This window comes from Bos mutus, chromosome 3 (assembly GCF_027580195.1).
Source record: "Bos mutus isolate GX-2022 chromosome 3, NWIPB_WYAK_1.1, whole genome shotgun sequence".
Lineage (NCBI taxonomy): Eukaryota > Metazoa > Chordata > Mammalia > Artiodactyla > Bovidae > Bos > Bos mutus.
In genome coordinates this window covers 13617845-13623805 of record NC_091619.1, presented here as the reverse complement: position 1 = coordinate 13623805, position 5961 = coordinate 13617845, and positions in this window count along the sequence as shown.

The following is a 5961-nucleotide window of genomic DNA, read 5'->3' as shown; positions in this document are numbered from 1 at the left end:
TTAAGCTGAAATATAACTTGGAGGGATTTAAACTTGCAAATATTTGAGGTAAAATTACGCATTTGAAACCCAGTGTAAAAAACTGTAGGGTGTCGTTGGCTAGGGACAAGTCAATTTAAAAAAAAAGAACCTCACATATTTTGGTAATAATCACATAACAAGTTTGCAGTTGTTGAACTCTAACTCTTTCATTGGCTCTGTGCTGAGATTTCATGAATGATGATTTTCCCCTTACAATAATCCTATGAGATCAGTTGACTCCACTTTACAGATAAGGAAACAGAAAGATGCAATAACCTGCACAGCTTGTAGGTGGCAGAACTCTGATACAAACACTCATCTCTCAGTCTACAGTGGGCTTCACTCAGTGTTAGTCGCTTAGTCATGTCCAACTCTTTACAACCTTAAGGACTGTAGCCCGTGAGGCTCTTCTGTCCATGGGATTCTCCAGACAAGAATACTGGAATGGGTTGCCATGCCCTTCTGCAGGGGATCTTCCTGACCCAGGAATCGAACCCGGGTCTGCCACATTGCAGGCGGAATCTTTACCATCTGAGCCACCAGAGAAACCCAGCTTATCATATATATTTTTAGTACAAAGGCAACACACAAAATTGTACTTATGCTGTAACGTGTAAAATAGGTATTTATAAGAACAAAGGCCTGAAAAGAACAGAAATGAAAACAGTCATGCCGGTATGGTGGATCTGTAGGGGTGCTTTAATTCTCCTTATTTTCTAAAGTATTTTAACGTTATGTTATTTTTGTAATTAAAACATTTAAATTATATTTATATTCAACCTTTGGGCTAAATTTGGTGTCTCCCTGGGGCAGCTGCCAGGAGCTGCCTCTCTTCATTTCCGCAGTTCTCATGCCTGGGAACATTTTTCTTTGTTTGGGCTCTGACTGCCACCCTTAAATGGAATAAGACTAAGCAGGAGGCACCCACCCCAGGGTCTGGGCTGCCGACTACGTGACGGTGGATGGTCTGCCAGCTGTGTCTCTGGAAATTGCTGAGCTTCTGAGGGAGCGTGGGAGGCATGACCCGCACCCTCGGTGTGGTGGGTGTGGACAGTGCCCGCTCCACGTCAGATCAGGGCCATGGACCACCAGACACTGTTTGGATGATTTAGAAGGTTATCAGTGGGAGAGAAGCCTGCCCTCAGATGCTCAGACCTAGTGGGAGAGGAGAATGACGCTAAAGCACAGGGCAGAAGCACAGTATGGTAAATGAGAGGAAAGCAGCAGTGTAGTTCTCAGAGAAAGGAGGGGACCTCGGGAGAGGGAGAGCTCAGGAAAAGAATCACCAAATAGGTGCCCCTTGAACTTGGGTGTGCAAGATGAATAAGATTTTACTATGTAGAGAAGACTTTCTAGTGGGAAGAAATAGAATGCAATGTTCCAGGAGCTGGGAGGGGCCCAGAAGGGAACTTTGAGGGGGAAGATGAGGGCAAGGGGTAAGAGGATTCTTGAAAGTGTGCCTTTCACCTTGTAGGTGATAAGGAGCTCTGAGTTTCTTTGGGCATCTGGGGAGCGGGGTGATCAATGCTGTTCTTGAAGTCAATTAAGGCCAGTGGGCTGTGGAGGGAAGAACATCGAGGCTGACCATCCATCCCCTTTTGATCTGGGGATGAAGTGAGGGGCCACAGACAGAGCCTCAACCAATGGGACTTGGTGGCTGGTGAGGAATGAAGTGGGAATAGTGGTAGGAGAAGGATGCCTGAGATAACTAAGAGGTTTCAGCTCTCTGTGAACATTTATTTATTTATTCAACAAAATTAATTCCAGGAGAGGGTAATGGGTATATTAGACCCCTTTTACGTATCAGTTCAGATCCTATCAGCCTTGGTGGTGGTGGTTTAGTCGCTAAGTCGTCTGACTCTCATGACCCCATGGACTGTGGCCCACCAGGCTCCTGTGTCTGTGGTATTTCACAAGCAAGAATACTGGAGTAGGTTGCCATTTCCTTCTCCAAGGGATCTTCCTGAGCCATGGACTAAATCCAGGTTTCCTGCAGGCAGTCTCCTGATTTGCGGGCAGATTCTTTACCAACTGAGCCACTATGGGAGCCCCTTGTCAGCCTTAACTGTCTCTTATTTCAGTTGCCAGGGTGCTGATCAGCCACCCAAGGTGCATCTGACCCCACTCCAGGGTGCCCTACCGACCCAGTGGTAGAGCTCTGCTCAGCACCTACACTGGTGCATGGACAACTGGAAGTGGGGGGTCATCAGTGCAAACACAGGGTACACCTCTGAATAGTGGAGACAGAAGCCCATCCTCTGCCCCTGCCACCTCACCCCTGATGGTTCAAGGCCTGGTCACTGAGCAGCCCACTGCACTTACCAATGCACAGTTTGATGATGTGTCTTCCTATTTTGAGTCCTTCCCTGTTTCTCTCTCCTTGCTTCCCACTCTTGCTCCTGGAAATGTACACCCTGATAAAGTACTGATAATGTACATCAGTCTCTGCCTCGGGCTCTGCTCCCTGGGGAATCCAGACTGAACCAATGATTCCAGTTTGAAATCTGGAAATTTCAAATCTGAAATCTAGCTTTTATCACTCTACCCAGAACTGTAGAGCATTCAGTCCAAGCCAAGGTTGGCAGTTCACTCTTAGGATAATTATAAGTGTGCAGGTCACAAATCCTGACATTGACAGCTTTCAGAAGTCCAGCAGGTATAGGCATTCTCATAGTTTCTTCTGTGTCAGTCTTATCTGCCTGTATGGATCTTTACCTCCAAGACCCTGTGCCTCAGGCATTTAGGACAATGTGGGGCAGGCAGAAGATGCCAGAAAACATCTGCCAAGTTGAACTGAAGCTGTTCTCTTTTGTTTCCCTAAATTCCACATCATCTTCGGTGGCCTCACTTAATCTAGAGACTAGTTTCCAAAAGGGCATGTCCTTCTGCTTGTACTGTTTGTGCGCAGCGAAGTGGCACCGATGGAAACTTCCACTGAGCATGGCCGTGCCACGGCACTCCAGCAGATACTGGGCCATTATACAGTGCTTTATCCCAAGAGCTCGCCTCCCTCCGGCAGTGCATCTGGAGCTCCAGCCTTGGAAATATTCAGGCTGCTTGCTGCTCTTATGCCCCTGTGTCCCTCTATCCACAACATCCCTGCTCCCCTGTTCCCCCACCCACCCACCACTGACAACCATGACAACTCCCTATTTCTGTTCAAGTTTTCAGTGGGAAAGGAATTAAAAGTGTGGAAAGAAATTATTCTCCCCTCCCCAGTTAACCAAGGACTTCACTGCCACTAACTTGCCTCTCCTTCCCCATTCCTCAAATAGTCTAAAGATTTGGGGAAAATTAAAAGTTGCTACAGATGCACACACATATGCATGCATGCACACACACACACACACACACACACACACACACAGGGGCCTCTATCTTCACATTTATAGCTGCCCTTAAGCCAAAGGGCTTTCTGGGTGAGGGAGGCAGCCCAAGTGATGCTGGCTTTTCTCTGAGCCTCCCGTGCCGGGTTCATGCAGGAGACCACGAGCGTGGAGGTGTTGAGTTCGGACCGCCAGGGCACTTCAGCTGGTAGAGAGAATGAAAGGCGCCCTCTGACAGCTGGGCTGGGAGCTGTCAGGGCGTGGAGAGAGCAGCTCAGGTGGCAGCTAAGCTTTCAAAGGAAAACACCTCTGGCTTTTCCAATGTGCACTCTTCTGCTTCCTTTTCCTGGCACCCACTTACACCCTGCCATCCCGAGCCCCCTGCTCACTCCTTCCAACACTTTCTGTCCACCCTGCTGACCTTCTCTCCCCACCCATCAGAGCCCAGGGTCACTGGCAGATGGATGCATGTGTATATGACTCGTCTTCCCAAATAAACCCCTGAACGTCAGGGTACATCTGACTTTTCTGTTGTCCTCTGTCCCTCTCATATGAATCACAGGATTTTTAAATAGGGAGAGGCCTCTAGCAACAAATTTAACTCGCTTTTTCCAGGAAATTGAATCCCGGAGGATCAAGAATTCTGGAATCTCAGTGCTGAGCAGTCGTTTAGGCCAACCTCCTAATTGCTGCTCTCTGCCAGTGGTTGCCCAGCTTCTCCTGACACTTCCAGTGACAAAGCCCCCTGGAACTTTAATTTGCCTGGTTTCTCAGACACAGAGTCAGAACCTAGCTTTCTACTTATAAAACCTCTTTGAGCTCTTGTTTCTCATCTAGGAAATAGTATAATAGTATCTAACTCATAGGCTTGTTGTGAAGAATAAATTAAGGAAATAATACCTAGTACCAAATGATTACTTAATAAGTATTAGTTATCATTATGCCTTTTTCCAAGACAGCCCAGCCAATCTTCAGATGGATCTGTTGGAAACTTAGTTTTCTTTTTTAGATAAAATCGTTTTCCTGTAGTTTCCATCTTGTGTGTGCTGCCCAGAGTCACTCAGTGAGTTATGGCAGAACTGAGACCAGAACCCAAATCTCTCCATGGGCCAGGCTGTCTCTGAAATACTCGCTGCATAACTGAAAAAGAAGGCAATTTGCCACAATAAAACACTGTTGTGTTTATTCCCATTTTAGAAGGTGAGATAAGAGAGTGAGTTTTCGCTAGCCTCAGAGCTAGTTAGGTTCAGAATCGGTTCCAATCACGTCTTTTCTCCAGGCCTGTGCTCTGTCCCACTACATGTGCAGCTTTAATGGTGTTTTCTCTCTCCCGTTTCCGTCTTAGCAGATCAGAGAGGGTGGTATTTGTAGATATAGATAAATTGTAGCCTGCCCTGAGATCCCACTCATCTCCTCTGTTCATCTTTCTAATGCTAATGGGTTGGTTAAAATATAGGAATAGTCCTGGCCTGCAAGTATATTGGAGAGACAAGATTAGTCCTTCAGTTCTATAAGGGGTCACAAATAACGTTCTGCTTACACCTCTATTTAAGGGTGGCCCTAAAGGACAATATAGGAGAGAAATCCTACCATGGTGCAGAGCTCTGATTGGTTCTTGTCATGATGCACTTTGTCTGGAAGAGGAAATGACCTGACCTCTGGATTGAAGCCAATTCAGAGACAATGACTAATGATTTGGAAAAGTAGGGAATTTGAAGAGATAAGACTGAAAGATGTGTGACAAAGAATTTTGGGAAAGAAGTATATGAATGGACCAGTCATAATGGGCCCAGGAAGTGAAATAGATTCGTTCCATGAGAATGTTTTTCCAAAGGTGTGCACAGTGCAAGAGGCTCTCAAACAGTGTACAAGATATCTTGCCCTTTGTATGTTAGCCTCTTTCCCAAGTCACCCCAGTATTTGCTCAGTGAGGTTAGGAACCTCATCCTGGTGGCAGGGTTAAGATTATTGAAAGTCTACAACATGCAATAGACTTTACCTAGGCTGACCTGGCCACCATCACTGCTGAGTATCTAACTTCCCAGAAGCTTGAACCCTCAAGATGGTACCATGACCTAGAGGTGCCTATTAACCACTTGCCTGGAAGACTGACTACATTATATCCTCTTATCATGAAGGGGGCAGAAATTTGCTTCTCCTTGGAATAGTAAGTGTGTTAGTTGCTAGTTATGTTCGACTCTTTGTGATCCCATGGACTGTAGCCCGCCAGGCTCCTCTATTCATGGGATTCCCCAGGCAAGAATACTAGAGTGGGTTGCCATTCCCTTCTCCAAAGGATCTTCCCAACCCAGGGACTGAACCCAGGTCTCCTGCATTGCAGGCAGACTGAAGACTCTTTACCAACTGAGTTACAGGGAAGTCCCACTGAAATAGATATTTCTGCATTTGCTGTCTCTGCCTACCATGCTTCTGTCAGGAATATTACTTACAGCGTGCCTGCCATGCTCCTCTGTCCATGGGATTCTCCAGACGAGAATACTAGAATGGGTTGCTGTTTCCCTCTCCAGGAAGATGCCCTGACCAGAGATCAGACCCGTATCTCCTGCATTGGCAGGTGGATTCTTTACCACTGAGCCACCAGGAAAGCCCCATA